The 20,016-nt window shown below is 33.7% G+C and overlaps 1 pseudogene; it reads left to right on the forward strand.

The window, feature by feature from the left end:
• The first annotated feature begins 16,436 nt into the window (after positions 1 to 16,436).
• LOC120598972 (uncharacterized) lies at positions 16,437 to 16,555 on the forward strand (annotated as a pseudogene).
• The last annotated feature ends 3,461 nt before the right edge of the window (positions 16,556 to 20,016 follow it).

The following is a 20,016-nucleotide window of genomic DNA, read 5'->3' on the forward strand; positions in this document are numbered from 1 at the left end:
GATTGAATTATAATATGACTTACTTCTATCCATCTTAAACCATTCCCTTCAGGTCAGAGAGAGCGAGAAGACTAATGTGCCAACAGTGAGAAGTTATCCTTAATTTCCTGTGCAGGATGGCAAAATATTTTAGATCCTACTATAAGTTTTATCCAGAGCAAAATAATAGAAATTGATTCTGGGTGAGCCAAAAAAGTGACGCATCTGCAGGGTAAGGAATGATGCTATGGGACCCTTTCTTTGTGCTGTACATAGTCAAATTACCCAGACTTTGTCAATTACTTGATTTTGCAAATATCAGCATGTATCTAGCCTCTACACCAATGATAAGCTATTCTGATTGGAATCATATATCTTATATTTAATTTTGTGGTGGGTTCATTCTACATATGCCTTAAACTTCAAGGAGGAACAAAAGTGCAGCTTCAGTGTGCTGCTGGATGTGAAAATCAGAAATGAGTTGTATACATACTAAGCACTAAAAATTAAGAGTTACTCTACCATTCATTAGATAGAAGATGGGTGCAAGTAAGTTGGTAGAAGGATATTATACAAAAGAACAAAGATTCCTCATAATTATAAATAATCTTTCAGCATCAATTCATATTTTCTTGGTGCTTGCATTGTTGGGCATTATACACATTACCAAGAATCATTTGATTTTGTTGACACAGATCCTGAGGCTTTTTAGTGTGAATGGTACAGAAATGTACTGGAGTGACTTCACTTACCTTTCTGTTTATGGTCTAATATTTACTCTCTTCTTTGGGGCCTTATGTATATTTTTTATTTATTAGACCTTTTTTATTTTATTCTCTGAGCACATGTACATGCGAAGCAGTAGGGAATAATAAATAAGGTTTAAAGCAATAACAAGGGGATGTTATTAAGAAAATGAATGTTTTCATTCAGAACTAGCATGGCAGGATCTAGGCCATGAATCCCATTAATAGATTTTGTTCTTTAAATGCAGCTTATAGCAACAGACAAAAATGCCAATAAAGACTGACTCCATAAAGGATAAAACCATGATGTTTAAAAACGTTGCTACTTCGTCCTAATATACAAGGTTATTTAATCTTGCTGGTGTTATCTGATACAATGATCTCGACCTTCTGATTTGCTTTTCCTATGCAGAGACAGCCATCACAGTGCTGAGTGGAGAATCTATTGTTTTCACAATTTAAATATTGTTAAAATAGAAATAGAAGATCCTTCAATATGTGTGCTATTAAAAATAATTTTGGAAGTTCTGTGCATAGCTCCTACCGGCTTCTTCCTTAAAGTAAGAGATGCAATTTTTAAAGGCTTAATTTTGAATGACTTTAACATTGTCATGAGAGTGCTGTTTGATTGTTCTCAGTCACACTGGCCCTGTTTCTTCAGCAGCAATTTTCCTATTTTTATCTTTTCTTGTTCAAGTGAAGAATTTAATTCTATTACTTTAAATCTGAAACTTGCTATAAAATAGGCAACAGATGGGCAGGTATTTTATGAACAAAATGATATTATACTATGCCTCCTAAATTATGTTTAAAATGTAACTTTTAGGTGTGTTCCAAGTTTCTTATCAAGAGGTTGGTGAACTATTGACGAGAATATATAATACTATATTTTGCATAGAGTTATTGAACATCTACTTCTTCGAGGTAAGCCATTGTGAATGCAATTCTATATGATCTCAAGGAAATGATACACTAGTTTGGGGAAATTTGTGACTTATATATGAAAAATTATTTCAAGGTCTTAAAAACTATTGGTATAGATGGAACACACAATAGGAATTAAGTAGTTAAATTACTGCTTGACAGAAAGGCCTGTGGTCTAATCCGATATCAACACCCAAGTCAGCACTAAGGAAGAATTTTTTAAATGCTGAAGAACATAGCCAGAGCCTCATTTCTGTCTAAATCTGTAAAGACTCAAACCAACTACTAAGTACGTAGAATAGCAGAGTCTGGAAATTATTTGAAGGAAAAGCCTAACCACAATTCTACACTGAAAAGTCCTTAACTGCAGAATCACTTAATGACACAGTTATAACTATTCAAACTATTGCAATTTTTAAAAAGGGGTTCTGGATTTGGAAAAATGCTGACTTGTTCAAACAACTGCATCTGAAATCATTAAGCACAGCTTTTGCAAAGAAAAAAAGAAGCTCATATCATCATGGTTTAAAATATTCATTCAATTTTAAGCCTATTTTATGGAAATAAACTCCAGCTTCTGGAATTTGGTTGTACTGCCGTCTTCACCTCTGGACTGATTTATAATCATCATTTCCATGTAGTGTTTTATGAACGGTAGGAAACAACTCATTTAAAATGATATGAGATGATAGTTGAGGTTATAGTGGTTGTATAGTAGGGGCTCAAGTTTCTCCAGAATCTTCCAGGTTGCTATCACTGCTTTCACTACTCTATAATATTCTACTAATTTCAAAAAATAATTATATGTCTCCGTAGTAAATCTATAGGAGTCAGCAATATTCTGCTCCTTAGAACTTAGAAGGAGATTCTTAAAGTAAAAATCAAGCACACAAAACTAGTTTATAATGGAAAATATTAGCATCTGCAGAATAACCTGTGCAGTTCTTTTCATTGTTGTTGCTGTTTTAATAGAATCACATTTGGCCAGAATGATTTAGGTGTAGCCTCAGGAACCCATGACAGGAATAAGATAAGGATAACCTATTGATTTTATATCCCAAATATTTCTGGAATTATTTCTCTCCATCTCTAAGAAATCATTCTTCAAACCGTCATAATTTATCTCTGAACTATAGCAGTACCTAATTATTCTACCATATTAACTCTTGATCCTACCCCCATCCCTACCTTTTGAACAGCAGCAAAATTTATCATTCTAAAATATAATTCTAATTAGTTTTTTCCTTCTTAAAAACCCTTTAACTACTCCCATGGTTCTTCTTAGAAAGTCCAAAATCTGCAATGTATTTAAGAATGCCCTGCATGGTCTCCACCTCCAAAATCCTTATCTCCACTCCCTCATCATTAATCACTTAACCCCTCATTCACTAAGCTCTGGCTACATCTACTTTCTACCAATTGCTTAAAATATCCAAGTTAATTCCCACCTGTAGAACCTGTTCTATGTCTCTACCGCCTAACAGTTTCTTCATTTACTACTTTGTTGGGTCCATTCTATTAGTCCTTTAAGTTTAAGCCTAAAAATCACTATTGCGGAGACGCCTTCTCTGGCTTCCCATAGAAAAATAGATCCTTTGTTTTGCAGTCTCATAACACCACTTAATTTTTTTTCAAAGTAATGAAGGCAGTTGTAATTAATTATTTGTGTGATTACCTCTTTAATAACTGACTCTATCACGGAACTATAAGTTGAATGGGGACAGAAACCATGTGTATGTTATTAATGTGGTGTTTTTACCAAATAATATTCTTTTGAATTTTTTATTCCTTTATTTTTTTCAGAAAGAAAATCAACTGTGACATAGATGTAACTATCTTGATCTCTGACATAGTTCTCACTATAGATATCGATACTCTAGTTTATACATCAATCTCTTGTTATATAGGTTACTAAGAGTCCCTCTCACAATATAAATACCTCTTCCCTGGCGGACAGAATGGGGACTAGCTCAGAAGACAGGATTTTGAAGAATGCAAGCCCACTCAGAGTTGCAATGAACCTTAAATAAAGGTATGAATACAATCTAACATAAGTAAGTATCTAGATCCTAGTAAGATTTTTAAAAAATAATGTCTAGAAGAGATTTCAAGTATATAGGACAGAAAAAATAGTATCGAATGCAGGATATTGAGTTAGAAATTTAACAGCCAAAACAATGAAATGAGAAGAGGTTGAGTACAACTGGACAGTGGTCTGGGAAAACCGTTGTTCATCGTGGTGAATATCAGAAGTAGCACATTGTGGCAAATGGGTCAGCAGCATTTAAAGTACAAGATGCATCAAAGACACTAAGGACTGGGCACAAATGCATCACAGCAAATGTAAAAGTAATGCCAGTTAGAAACTGGTCAACCTTTCTAGGGAGGCAGGAGAATATGGAGTTGCAGGGTGTAAAGAGACGGGCTCTAGAGTTGGAACGCCTGGTTGAATCCTGGCACTCCATTCGATAGCTCCGTGACCTTAGACAAGTGACTTTACATTTGTAAGTATTAGTTCCTCTTTCTGTAAAATTGGAATAATAGTATCAACTTATGAAAATTAGATAGGAAAATTATGTATACACTGCTGTTTATTGTAGTTCATGGCACAAAATAATGCCCTGTAATTTAAATAATGCCTTAAATATAACAACCTACTATGTTCAAAGCACTGTAATAAGCATTCACAGGAAGAAGTAAGATGGGAATGAAGGAAGAGAAAATTAGAGATAAATGAGACTGAATTCCTATCATATATATATATTTATGATTTAATAAGACAGATTTTCTGATTTAAAAAAATCAAGAGCCTATATTGTCACTGTTTGTACAAGACCAATTCTTTTAGCAGATAGACTTAGATATACAAGAAGGAGGAAAAAAGAAGTAGAGATTAACTTGTTAGGACATGGGTAATTAATTTAACCTTTTAAAATTATTTTTGTAAATGGAATTAATAAAACCTTACTAAAAGACAGTTGGCATAGTGACTTAGAGACATAAAAAGTAAAATTCTTGTTGAAACAGAGATATCTCATATTAAAATGAAGTTAATGCAAAAGCTCACACAAATAAAAGTGATTTGCGTCTTTGGACTTACTACTGTATTAAATTGTACAATAACTGAATTATACTCACTTCTTTTGAAAGATTCTGAGCAATATTACAAAATGTTTATGTAATGGATAAAGTTAAGATTTCAAAAATAGAAACTGCATCAGAGGAAAGAGAAGGAAAATTATGATGGAAATAAGAGGATGGTTCAATTCACATACACTCTTACACATATATTCCAGACAGGTGGGTAGCCATTTGGGACAAACTATACCAGTAGCTGTAGAAATAGTAAATTAAAAGAGAAAGGCTATCAAGTCAATATTTTACAATAAAGCACAAAATAGTAATTTGGTAACAAGAAGCCATCTTGAGCAGTTTAAAGCATATTGGAAAAACAAGTGTTACCAGTAATGAAAACTGTAAGTCAGTGCAGTAAAAAGCTATTACATAACCAAGCCAAACATTGGTTTTGAGTTTTTGGCTGAAACAATATTGGTGATTAGATTAGAATGGGACTGAAAAGAAGGAATGAGTGAGCTATAAAAGAGTGTGCCTGTAGATATGGCAGGTATGCTGTGTGTGTGTGTGTGTGTGTGTGTAAAAATATATTTGACTAAAAACAATAGGCTGAAAATTCAACTAACTAATATGAAGAAAGCAATGATAGACCAAAAAAAAAAAAAGTTGTAAAGAACATCAGTTGACCACATAAAATGACCTTGCAAGTGTTATAAAAATTTCCCTCCTCCTGAAACTGCTGCAGATAATAGACCAGAGATCTCTCACTTACCAAAATCCAAGACTCAGAGAATAAGCTAAATTTAAATTCAGCAAAACTAAACAGACCTAGAGGCAAATTTAAGAAATTTATGATTAAAGAAATGCCAAACAAGTATTAATGTCTAAATGGTGCAAGTCATTAAGGTGTTTTGATCAAGATGTTAAGAAGTCCAAGCAAAGTCCTTGAACCTATATGTAGAAGCCTAGAGAAAGAAAATTCTTGGAAAGACTCCACCCTCAGCACAACTAAAACTAGGACTGGCTCCTGTGTCACTAAAACCAGAAGGACCTTTCTAAAGGTCGTTAATGGTAATAATGAACTCTGTTTAACTGATGGGTGTTTGTGTGAGTATGAGAAAATACAGGTATTAAATTAAAACTGTAAAATTTGAATTCCACATAAATATTCTGCCTTGAATTTTTCTGAAGGTTCACATTAATATGTCTTTTTGTCAAAAGTACTTATTCTGCTTAATAATTTATATTTGTGGATCATTATAGTACATTTTATCATCTGAGGTTATACCTTCCAGGCAATAGACATCTGTGTTCTACAGCTTTCTCAATACTGAATTGTTACAATTTAAAATTTCAATTTATTAGTTTGATATTCCAAGTTGAATTGATGCCTCTGTAAAATTTTATTTTGTTTGTTTTTAATGTAGCTTGTCTTTAAACTTTCATTTCAAATGAATAATGACAAAAAATTCTATTTACCCCAAACACAAACAAAGTAGCAATAAATTTTCTCTTCATAGAAAAGTCTATGGCAAAATTAGGTACTGGAAAAAAAAATTAGGATACTGCATAAAAACTGATATCAGAACATACTGAGGTCCTTTCCCCATTTCAATGAGACAACAAGAAATGATCTTGCTTTCCTCAAAAAAAAAATATATATATATATATTATATACATAAAATCCCATGTTCAGAGGGTCATATTCAGTATTCAGCTTTACAGTAATCTGTTAGTCTTATTTAAAATGGGGCTCAGAGGTTCAAGGGAGGGCAAAAGCTGCCCCTTAGGATATAAGCTCACCAACGTCCCACTGGAGGCAAAAATACAAATTCTAGTTAAACAATTAATCTTCTACATAATACAGAATTTTCTTTTCAAAATCAAGGTTTTTAAGGCGCCCACATCACTTATTCAGCATTAGCAGAGCAGAGCTTCAGTGCAATGGCTTTTTAAAGCAGTGTTTGACATCCTAACTAGCCATTTATGAAATATTATGTTTTGCGTTAGAAAGGATGAGATGAAATCATGGATTTTTAAATGTTTCACTTGTTTTAAGATTAAAATACATATGAGATTATTAAAAATCAATTCTATAAGGGAACATTTTAAAGTATAAGGTAATAGATATTCTATTTGCAACTATATGATAGTTCTCCTAAATGGGGAGAAATGTTAGTGAGAAAGTATTTTCAGTTGCCCTTTGTATTTTATAGTTTGTCATTAAACTTGTTAGTATGTTATTCATGAATTTAAAGGAGAAATCTCTATTTTTACATAAGTGCCAAATATTTATTCAGGAAATTTGCTAACAATGAATAGTCTGGGTATACAAAAAAAATTTTAAATCAGCACGTGCTTATTTCTTAGAAGAATCTAAATTAAAAAATATATATGAACCACTACTACTTAGGATAACTAAAGAGTGCAACAATTTATAAAAGCGATTCAGTCTAAATTTGTTCTCTAAAAGAAGGTAGTACACCTGTGGAAGGCTTGGTCTTAAGAATCCATATTGTTAGGGTCTCTATGTTAAGGCTGAGAATACATCAACTAGGTGGGCTGGCCTTGTTTTTATGGATATGCTACAGATTGAATGTTCATGTCCCCCCAAAACATATATGTTAAATCCTAACACCCAATGTGATGATATTAAGAGGTGAGTCCTTTGGGAGGTGATTAGGTCATGAGGGTGAAGCCCTCATGAATGAGATAGTGGCCTCAATAAAAGATCTCAGAGAGCATTCCTGCACCTTCTACCATGTGAGGGCGCAGTGAGAAGACTTCAGTTTATGAATTAGGAAGCGGGATCTTACAGGACATCAAACCTGCTGATGCCTGGATCTTGGACCTCTCAGTCTCCAGAACTGTGAGAAATAAATTTCTGGTGTTTATAAACTACCCAGTCTATAAGATTTTTTTATGGCAACTCAAATGAACTATGGCAGAATGGCTAGATGTTGACATGGAAAAATGCAGATTTTATACCATTCTATTAAACAATGGATTAATGATTTCTGCTTAAACCAGGCCTCAGGAATGAGAAGCAAGTTCAAGAGAGAAGATAAAAAATTGGTATTAGGCGATACAGGATTGTATGTGTAAGTCTTAACAGACCAAAGGTTTTTCTAAAAAAAAAAAAGTCTATTTGTGTCTTTCCATCTCTTGCTTTTTTTGTTACTGTGTGCTTGTAAGTTTCAGAACTTACATAGGTAGGAATAATTAAAAAGATTATAGACTTGAATAATATTCCTAAAATTTATATTTTAGTGGGCTAGTTTACCTCCGTTGGCTATAAAATGTATGTTACTTTTACCACTACAAAGAATATGAGAGTATGATTATAAAATGTTTTTTTTCAAGGTCACATGAAGGGTGGGGCATAAGTGAAATATAACATAAATTTTGTTTTCTTAGGAGTATATGTTGAGGATGTAGACTTAAGAAAATTTATAAAGAAGGTCTGAAGACAATTTAGTGCTGTAACGAGCCATAACTAAAAGTACTATAAAAGAATGTACACAGGACCAATCCTATGACCATATATAAATACCTGGTGTTAGTGGCTTTCGTGTGTATAACAGATATCTAGAGAAACCTGTGAGAAGTTAATGTTCTCAGGGACAGTTTAAGGTCTTTAATAAATTAATCAGTTTACTCAAGCTGTTCCTGGACCCTGAAGAATAAATAGGAGTTCCACAGTAGAAACTTTAAGGCCTGTATCACTGCTTCTGCTGATAGTAACACTGGAACAAATGGCCCTTGTTCCAATAGTTGCCTATCTCTCATTTTAAAAGCCATCTGGTAAGTATTTCTGGTAAGAGTCTGAATAACAAAACAATTTAAGAGATGGTGCTGGGCAAGGCAGGGAGGTGGGACGAGGGAGACTGAGGAGAAGTACAGTAGCAAAATTTCCTAAACTAGCTGGCAACACTGACATGGTTTTGTTTCAGTTGGCTAAGATTCCCCAGGTTTGGATAGACTGGAGTACGTTTTGGAAGGTGCTGGGATAGGACTATAAGCTTTGCTGGACTAGGAACAGTAAGAACTTCCCCAGAATGCACAATACAGATTATACAATTGAGGTCAGACTACAATGAAAATTGGAATTGCGAAGGTGTTTAAAATTTAGTCTGAATGAAATGACATAACTGGGAGTCTCAAAGGAGACATACTGAAATGAGACAGAACTTTTGGGGTAGTTGAATTTTTTTTTTTTTTTTAGTAAATTATTTCCATAAATTGATGCTTAAATATTAGTAATTAGGGTGAATAAAAGAAGGATTAGAGTATTCTATATCATGCTTTTTATCCATTTCAAGTTAAACATTTTAACCTATATCATAGCGGATTAATATTCTGTAAACCTGTGCTGTACCATATATCTGTGTCAGAATGCAACAGGTTAGATGCCTTATCAGAAAACATGTTATCTGAATTTAATGTACTTGTTTCAGTTTCAAGGAGTAAAAACATATTTTTAAGTTTTGAGCAGTCATAAAGTGCCAATTCATTTAAAAAGTAACACCAAACTTAATTAAAAGCCATTTAAGCTCACTAATAGGTCAGTAATAACTCTCTGAATTTTTAGTAGTATCTCCTGAGATTAAAAATAATAGGAAGAGTAACATTGGTGCTATAATAGTGTTATTTGGTACCTAAAAACTAAACTGCAAGTATATTAGATAAGAAAGAGTATGGTTAATATAAAAATCGTAGACATCCAGCCACAAAGAAATAAGTTCTTAAACTAATCAAAAACAGACTTACAAATATAGTTGACAATTTGGTGATGGACAGAGGGGAGAAGGGTTGGAGAGTTGGGAGGATGGGGCGAAGGGTTAAAGAAGTAAAATTAGTAGTTGATAGATGGTCACAGGGAAGGGGAGCACAGCAGAGGGAATGCAGTTAGCATTAATATGATGGCTAGGTGGAGGGTCAGGAGAGGGAGGGAGTAATTGGGAGAATTGTTTTATGAACTATATAGATGTCTAACCAATGTACTGTATAATTGAAACTAATTTAAATAAATATTTTTTTTAAAAAGAAATAAGTTCTTTTAGTTAGTGCCAACGTCAGTAAAATTACAAGGCACACTCTCATGATCTATGTACTGTAGATAATTTTGGAAGCCATAAAACAGAGAAGAGGGACACATGCGAAAGCTTCTCTTTGGAAACTGGATAGAGAATTCTAAAATTGAATTATTGATACGCATGTTCTACCTCTAGGTATTACTTTCTCATAGGGAAGCAGTGGAGTCAGAAGAAACTAGTCCTTGTGGTTCGGCAGTCCTAGATAGGGCCTAAATTCTCTCTTCTTTGACTTGAGATTAAAAATATTCTCCTACTAAAATATTAGTTTTTCCCACCTGACTATAACTTTTTTGTGGTTAGAGGCTGTGACATCTTAGTACGTAGCAGTATCTAGTACTGGCATATATACAGTCTGTTCTCGTTATTCTGGGTAGTTCTGTTTTATAAAGGTCAGGGGAACACTGAGTTGGTAAATATTGAACTGCTGCTCCTAGGGGAAATACATACATATGTATATGTATATATATGCACACTATGCACATACATATCTCATATAGGTTGTAATCTTAAATCCTCAAAACAACTCATCCTGGCATTTTTCAATTTTACAAAAGAGAAAACAAAGTTCAAAAATGTTAAGTGACTTGCCTGAGGCTGCCCCATTGGTAGTGCCAGAGTTGGGATTCAAATCCAGGCCAACTGGCCCCAGAACTGGAGCTTCTTGCATTATACAACTCCCTATGTCTCCATCCTCTGGTCATCTCTGAATGAGAACTGAACCTAGACAGGGTGTTGCCATATATGACCTCTACTGAGAATATGTGTATTTTTAGTTGTTCTGCATATGCCCAGCAATTACCCTGGAAAGTTCCTTAAGTATTAATTTTGGGGTTACAAATAAATTTTAGTGAGTAAGTGAATTCACGAATATGGATCTGTCCGTACATGAATGTACTGAATTCTGTCTTCAAAAGGTATAATGTAGTTAGTTTTCCCCTACTATGGAGGTGGCACAAATTCACTGAATGAGCACTTTGACATCCATCTTTGGATTTAGCAGAGTTTGGAAGGCTACTGGAACATTTTTGTTCTTGCTAGTGAGTAACCAATAATTGTTTTCTACAAACCAGCAGAAGTGATCAAGATGATTGTTCAGGTACACTATCCTTAAGTCCTAGATTCAGAATGCACTCAAATACACACTCACACACACACACACACACACACACACATATTCACACACTATACATAGACAACTACATAAATGTGTAATTATCTATTTCTTTTCTGACATATTATAAAATCAAGGAGTCTGAGAAGCAGCATTGTATAGTAGTTAAGCACACAGACTCTGAGATCGGATTGCCTGGTTTCGAAAGCCAGCTCTACAAGTTCTATGAGACATTGGTTAGGGGATTATAACAAGATCATAATTAACTCAACCTCATAGGAATTCTGTGAATATTAAATGAATCATTTTATTATAATATAAAAAATATATAAAATGCTTAGAACAGTACTTGGAGTATTGTAGTCATTCTGTCTTAGCTCAGGCTGCTATAACAAAATACCATAGACTGAACAGCTTAAACAACAAACATTTACTTCTCACAGTTCTGGAGGCTAGGAAGTCCAAGATCAAGGTGCCAGCAGATTCACTTCCTAGGGAGAACCCTGTTCCTGGCTTGCAGATGGCTGCCTTCTCACTATGTCCTCATATGGTGGAGAGAGAGAGAGAGCTCAGATTTCCCTTTGCTTATAAGGACACTAATTCCATCATGATAGCCTGACCCTTACGACCTCATCTAAAACTAATTATCTACCAAAGCCTCCACCTCTAAAAATCATCACATTAAAGGGTAGATTTCAACATACAGATTTGGAGAGGCAGCACATTCTGTCTTTTTTACATTTCGAATATTGCTATTAATACCCATATTAGTTAGAGAAATAGTAGATTTGCTTATACTTTCAATGTTAAATGTAATTTTTAATGGGATTTTGGAAAGAAGATTACAGAAATAAAGTGTTATGCTCATCTCATCATATCAAGGGTACACACAATCAACATGATTTATAACTGTTGCTGTTGATCTTGATCACCTAGCTGAGGTAATTGTCAGGTTTTCCCACTGTAAAGTCACACTTTATTTCCCTGTTTCCAAACTGTATGTACACTTTGTGCAGCCTACCCTTAAAAAGTGGGGAGTTAAGTCTTTTAAAGTTTCTATATAATTTGTTTGAAATCCTGCACAGGAGTTTTTCTTTTTTCCTCTCATTTATTAATTTGTTTGATTATTTATTTGTATCAGTATGAAATTATGGATGCTTATTTTATACTTTTGGTTATAATCCAATACTACTTTATCTTGTTGCTGAAATCTTTACTTGGCTCCTGTGCCCCTTTGACATGCCCCTATTAATGTGATTCTTTTTAGCACTTCCTTAACTTTCTAGCACTTTTTAAAAAATGATCCTGCTTGTTGTGGCTCATCTTGTGTTTTCTGCCACAGTCCTACTCTGAGAATCAGTCATTTCTACAAGGAGGCCTGGTTCCTTTTAGTGGCAAATGGTATTAGAAACTGAGATCTGGGTTCTAGTTGTGCTCATTGTTACTGGGATATTTCTTCTAAGCTCTCTTAACTAATAGAGGAAAAAATATATCTTTGTATATTAACCTCAAGTATATACATATATCTACAAATATTTCTATATGTAACCATCAGTTAACTCAATGAAACCAATTTTTACTGATGACTCCGACTCTAACCCATTACCCCATGAATAATCCTAGTATTTTCCCCTTGCTAATTCATAAATTCCCACTCCAACGATAACAAACATGGCTCCCATCAACCACTATGCATTTACTTATTGAATTCCAGTATATACGTATAGCACTATCACTAGCCTGTTACTCTATGAGGTTGGGGGAACTTTATCAACTAGAGCATAGTGCTTATATGTAATTCCTTTTGCCTTCAGTCCTAGAGACTCCATTCATTTCCAAAGTTATTAGCTCAAGACGCTTTTCCCCATCCCCTTCAATGAGGTTGTTTCATACATTTGTAATATAGTTAGATTCTCTTGTCAGTCTTCATTCTTTCTTAGAACTTGATTTCCTAAATGATTTTTTTAAAGAATTTGAATACTTAAGTTTCACTCTTTGTGCTGTGAAATTCCATGGATTTTGACGAATGCATAATATCATATCCACTGCTATGGGTTCAATTGTGTCCCACCCCAAAAATATGTTTGAGTCCTAACTCTCCTGTATCTCAAAAGGTGACCTTATTTGAGATAGAAGCTTTACAGAGATAATAAGTAAAATAAAGTCATTAGTGTGGACCCTCATCCAATATGAGGAGTATCCTTAATAAAAAGAGGAAGTTTGGATACAGAGACACACTCAGGGTGACACAATGTGAAGAAGAGGCAGAGATCAGAGCAATGCATCTACAAGTCAGAGAATGCAAAATTTGCCAGCAAACCACCAGAAGCTGGGAAAGAAGCTAAAAGTTTTTCCCTCATAGCCCTCTAAAGAAACTAACCCTGCCAACACTTTGATCTCAGAGTTTTAGCCTCCTGAACTGCAAAACAACAAATGTCTATTGTTCTAAGCTCCCCAGTTTTTGGTAATTTATTACATAGCAGCTCTAAGAAACAGATATATCTACCATTACAGTACCATACAGAATAGTTTCATTGCTTAAAAATGTTTCCTGCTTCACATAGTCATCCTTCACTCCCTCCACCTGAGACCTTGGCATCTATTGATATTTTTAATGTCTCTATTGTTTGGCTTGTGAAATCCAATTCTTAGGTGGCTCTTTGGATAACTGTGGGTAACTACAGAAGGAGAGAGAAGGAGAGAAGAAAAAATCTTGGCTTTCAAATGTGACATCCAGGTGTTTGCTGAAAGTTTTAGGAATGATTAAATGTGAGAACTAAGTAGTATAACAGGAACTATTAGACCAAAGAATCCTTAATTTGGGGGGCAGCATATGCAATATGCTAAAATAATAAGTGTTGCTGAAAAATATAAAAACTTAAGTACAAAATAGCATGTCAATTATAAAACAGGACTATCAAGTCAAATAAAGCAGATTAATCACCTTTTTGAAATAATGATAAATTAACTGGATTAATGGAATTCATAGGAACTGAAAACATGTTATTTTCTTTTGCTGCATTAGCAAGGAACATATATTTAGATTTAAATTTATTAACAAAATATGTAATGTGAAAAGCTTAAACGATATAATGTTCATACGTAAATGTGACTTTTTGCTCAGCAAAAAAATATATCAATAATTTCTCTTAAAACATGCATAGAAATGAAAGAGAATAAAGATTACATCCTTTAAATGAGCAGAGATAACTTTAAAATGATTATTAACTAAATGTTCAATCTTTCTTTTGTTTTTTCATTAACCATTCATTGTTGCATGGAGAAGCACACATCAAAATTTAGGCATCAACTGATCACTTTCTAGAGGTGAATACTGCTTCTAGTTGCTGCTAGTGAAAACTGGCTTAGAAGAAAAAAGGGTAAAATTTGCTTTAGGTTTAGCAGTTCCATACAACTCATTTAGTTTTCACACATAATTGTATTTTATTAAGGAGTGATATTATTTTGCTATCACATAGAGTTTTTTTCCACTATAACTGTAATCTATCATTACATCATAACTCTCTGTGTGTGTGTGTGTGTGTTTATGTGCGTGTGACCTATCTCCTTTGCTACTCAGTGGCATTTGAAGAAGGCAAGGACTATGTTTTATTTATCTTTAATTCCTAAATACTTTATATTTGGAACATAGTAGATTCAATAAATATATGCTTTTAAAATTATTTTTTGTTTTTAATTCAGAATTATTAAAAAAAATTAGAAATATAGAAAAATATAGAGTGACATATTTAAATAACCAGTAAGATTATAAACCAAAGTTAAATACTTATATTTTGATATATTTTCTTCTGGCTTTTAAAAAATGCACATGTACCAATATACCCATAAATAGATGTATATTATATAATTTGGATCAGATAATAAATTCCATTCAAGTCTTATTTGGTTCATGTTATACATGTTAATTTTGTAATATCATTAAAATCACATATATATCTTAATGGCTATACAATATGCACTCTTATTTATCTAATGACCACTTAATATTTTAAATTAAATTTATACTGTATACAATTTGATGATGAAGCAATGTGGTTTTAGAGTTTATGAACATCTAACATTATTATACTTTAATAGGAGTTTCTAATTTCTATGCTGCATTACTTTTTATAAGATTTTTAGAGTATATTATTAAATTTGACAAACGATAGGACCAGGAGTAGGGTGAGACAAGCAAAGTGCCTAAGGCACAAAATTTAAGGAGGTACTCACTCTTCAGTGCAAATGCTTGCGCTGCTCTCGCAGGAACCTATGTGGGTGCTTCCTTAAATTTTATACCAGATTCCTTGTTTGCCTCACCTTGGTCCTAGCCTGAGAAAGTGTTAATCTCAAATTTTTGCAGCATCTTAAAAAATATACTGTGTGATATGTATTATGGCATTCGGGATATTGTTCCTAAAATCTAACCTCTAATTTCACATTTAGAAAGCATTCTTCGTAAATAATTATTTTCTATTTGGAGTTCATCTGTGTGTATCATTACTTTTAAGTCGGGCTTTTTCAATCTTTCTTTTCTGTTATTATGGATAAAGTATACTACTTCTAATGAGAACCTGTTTATAACAGAAGCCAAAAGAAACTTAGTGTTATTTTCCATTTCACCACTTAGGAAACTCTAGGCAAGTTTTTGATCTAATAAATAATAGAGCTTACCACACAGGACTTATAAAAAATTATTAAAGACTAAACAAACATTAAAAACTGATGCTACTAGTTATTATTACTTATTATTGTTGACATAAGTATCTATCTTTTTTGTTTATCTTAGTAGATGGTTTCTCTCTCTGTTTGGCACTGATTACGCCATGTGTATTCTTAATTCCATGTCTTTCTGCTCCCTCAACCCTGTGACCATTAGCCAAATGCCTTAAATAGAAGAGTCAACATACATTGCCTTTACTTCTTAATCTGCCATTCATATCTAAATGTGACTAACATCCCAGTCCTCAAAAACAAAGGAAAATGTACTATCTTTAATTTATTTTTCTCCTTTGCAGCACTGGACTATTTAACAGTTTCTATTTGAACCTCATTCATCTTGTTTATCTTCTCCATCACCATTATATCATGACTGTTTTTGTATCTCTAAGGACACCCCTGCTTAGTTTGCTGTTTGCTTCTTATCTTTTTTTGTTTGTTTCTTCTGTTTTATTGGATGGCAAGAGACATAGAATAGGATTTGAAATATTTAGATGATATATTCAAAGTGTTTCTTTTGGTGGGGGGGATGCTTTGTAGTGAAGAATGGGAAAAGTAAAGAATAACTAAGTGAATGGAAGTTACAGAAGAAAGGAATTATAGGAGGAGTTAACTTAAGAAAAAAAGTTCAGTTTCGGTATATTGTGTTTGAGAGGCCTATCAAACATTTGAATGAGAAAATCAAATCAGTGGTTGAAATATAGAATTCTAAGAAACCGATTGAAGAATCTGGTAATGATCAGCACAGAGGCTGTTACTCAAGTCGCTTTTTAAATGACATTCCCAGTCTACGGCCATGCCACCCTGAATGTGCCCGATCTCATCCAATCTCGAAAGCTAAGCAGGGTTGAGCCTGCTTAGTACTTGGATGGGAGACCACCCAGGAATACTAGGTGCTGTAGGCATTTTAAAAAAAAAATAAATAAAATACAAAAAGAAAAAATATATTAAAATGAATGAATAAATAAACAAATAAATAAATAACATCCCCAGAGATATTTAGTGCAATAAGAAAAAAAAAAAAGAAAAAAGAAAAGGATAGAACTCTGGGAATGAAAATGTAATGGCTGGGTAGAAAACAGAAATCCCAAAACTGAGAAGCACTTGGTGGTTGATAATGACAAGGCCTCTGAAAGGTCTTATGATGACAGAGAAAGTGTCATTTTAGTTGGCATTTATGAGACATTGAGTGCCTGACCTCTGAGATTTCAATTTCAGAGAAGGGATGTGAGCATATATTCAATACAAAACTTAAAGATAATATATAAGTAATGGAAGCATTGAATGATAGTCTAATAAGTTCAACAAACAGTGATATTTTAAATGGGAGCTCAAAAGACAGTGATAATTTAAATGGGAGCTCAGAAGAAATATTTTCTTCATTAATTGTTAAAAATGTGGCTATGTTTACAGATCTAATAATGAATTGAACTTTGACTATGGATAAATAAAAGAACTGATTGGTACAGTTGAGGGCTTCTCTGAAATTGTTTACTTTTTAGGGGATTCAATTAGCAATTAGGTGACTTTACTGTAGCGTTTAGAATCACAGGACTTAATATGAGAAAGAAAAATTGGAATCGAGAGAGAAGAAATTATGGAAATATGAGCACAGCAGGGAAATACTGTGGAGTTTAATATCATGGAAATAGAACAGTTTCAAGTGATAACCGGGTCCAAGAGGCAACTGTGCATGTGAGTTGCAAATGTTCAGGGTAGAAGATTCTAAGGTGAAAGTGCGGAAAGGGCATAAAGGTAAAGCAGTACGGTAAATATAACTGGGTATGGCGGTGATAAAGGAGATTAACACATCCTTTTAGTGATGGAGTTTGACCCTTGGCATTTTACCAAAAATAACAACTAACAAGTTGATCTGAATCGTAATGCTTTAAAACTGAAACTATCTAAACTAGACTTACCGAACTGCCAATTGAGGAACTGGAAAAATTTGAGTTGTCTGAGGATATACTACTAGCGAGTAAATAAGGCAACATAAATGACTTAGTACTTGGCTACATGTAATTTAAATGGATCATGTCTTACTGATACTGAAGAGTGTTTTCTATCACATGAAGAGTATCTGTAGAATTTGGTCTTTCTACAGAGCTGATGTTTTAGTTCTTTGTTCTCCAATATTCATCGGATTAGTAATGATTTACTAATTGGTAATGAAAGTGTTTTTATTTACATAAAAGATGCAGAACAGCAAGTTTGATTGATTCTAACAGATTTCATCACTTTTTTGGCAATGTTATATTTTATTTAAAATATATCGATTGAGAAATGTATCCTCAAATTTTATCACTAACTAATACTGAATAATTTCTGAATCACATTACTCTTTGCCCAACTAAATGTTAATGAGTTTTCATTTTTCTGGGCTCAATGGGAAAGGATTATTAATTCTGTCTTGTGTATAGAATCACATAATAGAATTGTTTAATTACATTGCTAGAAGAGATCATTGAGATTAACCAATGCTACATTTATTTTAGATGAACAAAATGAGATGAGAAAGCTTAAATGATTGGTCCCATATGACTTATGCTATATGATTAGGTTCTTAGGTTTCTTAATTCTCTTGGCAATTTCCATGGTGCTTCTATCTCTGGAATCTAAGTATAGGTTGACAGTAGCTAGGATTAACGGAGTTTCCCATGGAGTCTCAATTTCCACTGCAATTCATTTTAGTGCACATTTTCTCTCCTCTCAGTATGATATCCTATTTAACTTAATTTTACATATCGATATTCAGCTCCTTCATATCTCACAGCCATAAATAATTAATTTTTTAGTTGACAGAAAGGCACCCCTAGAAAGAGGAAGCCTAACAAGACAAAAAAGAAAAAAACACAATAAACACTGGGTCACAAGCCCATCCACATTAGCAAAAGCTCAGTGGGGAGCACAGACCTCTATCCCACAAACATGTAATGAAGTGCCTCTACAATCCCACTGGGATGTCTCAGTAGAGACCACATGGAGAGCCTGAACTTGAACGCTGACTAGGTAGTAACCAGAAGCCCCTCCCCTTCCCCTCTGGCATAGAGGCTTAATGGAGTCAGGATGCTCACCATCACTTGTCAGAAATGAGGTTCCCCGCTCCCCCCACCGCACTGCAGTATCAGTGGAGACCACTTGAGAAGCCAGAAATCCCACTGTCTCCCTGTAAAATGAGAATCCCCCCCATCTCATGTGTCAGAGGGGAAACTTGGACTTCTACCTGCATTTGGTAGTAATGAGATGGTACTCTTTTTGCCTCTGAAGAAGTGAGCAGTGTCAAAAAAAAAAAAGTCGAAACAGAAGATTTAAGTAAGATTCATAGTCTCATAATATAATATAAAATATTCAGATTTCAAACACAAATCACTCATCAACCAAGTACCAGGAAGATGTCCAAATAAATGAAAAAGGGTAACCAATAGATGTCAATGATGAGATGGCAGAGACGTTAGAATTAACTGGCAAAGATTTTTAAGCAGTCATGATAAAAATATTTCAATATTTATGATCATTCTTGAATAAAATAAAAAAACAGAAATTGTCAACAAATAGAAACTTTTACTAAAAAAAAATATATATATATATATAAAGAACCACCTAATGTAAATTTTAGAACCAAAAAACGAAATCATCATACAAATAAAAATTTTAGTGAATATCCATAATTATAGAATAGAAGATACAAAAGAATCAGTAACATGGAAGATGGAAGAATGAAAAGTAACAAATCTGAATAGAAAGAAAATAGACTGGGGAAAAACAAACTAACAAATAAAACAGAACTTCATGAACCTGCTGGACTATAATAAAAGACCTAACATTTTTATCATCAGAGTCCTTGAAGGAGAGGAGAGAGAGGGTAGGTCTAAAAAAATACTTGAAGAAATAATAGCTAAAAATTTTGCAAATGTGATAAGACATGAACCTATAGATTTAAGAAATAAGTGAACCCCAAACAGAAGAAAGCCATGGAAACCCATACCAGTAACTAAGATGAAAACTAAAGACAAAGAAAATATCTTGAAAGCGGTCAGAGAAAAATGACTCTATCTCTAAAGGAAAAACAATTGAAAGGACAGAGGATTTATCAGAAACCATAGCAAGCAGAAGGAATAGGCATAATAGGAAGAAACTGTCTCTGGCATTTTATATCCAGTGAAAACATCCTTCTGGAATGAAAGGAAAATCGAGACATTCTCAGATAAAGAAAAACTAAGAGACGTTGTCACCACAAGACCTCCCGTAAAAAATTAGTTAAAGAAAGACAATGATAAAGGAAGGAACCCGAAACAACAGGTAGGAAGAAAGAACATGTATAATCAGCAATGACATGGGTAAATGCAACAAGTTTTCCTTCTCCTCC

This window comes from Pteropus medius, unplaced genomic scaffold, assembly GCF_902729225.1.
Source record: "Pteropus medius unplaced genomic scaffold, Ma_sr-lr_union100, whole genome shotgun sequence".
NCBI lineage: Eukaryota > Metazoa > Chordata > Mammalia > Chiroptera > Pteropodidae > Pteropus > Pteropus medius.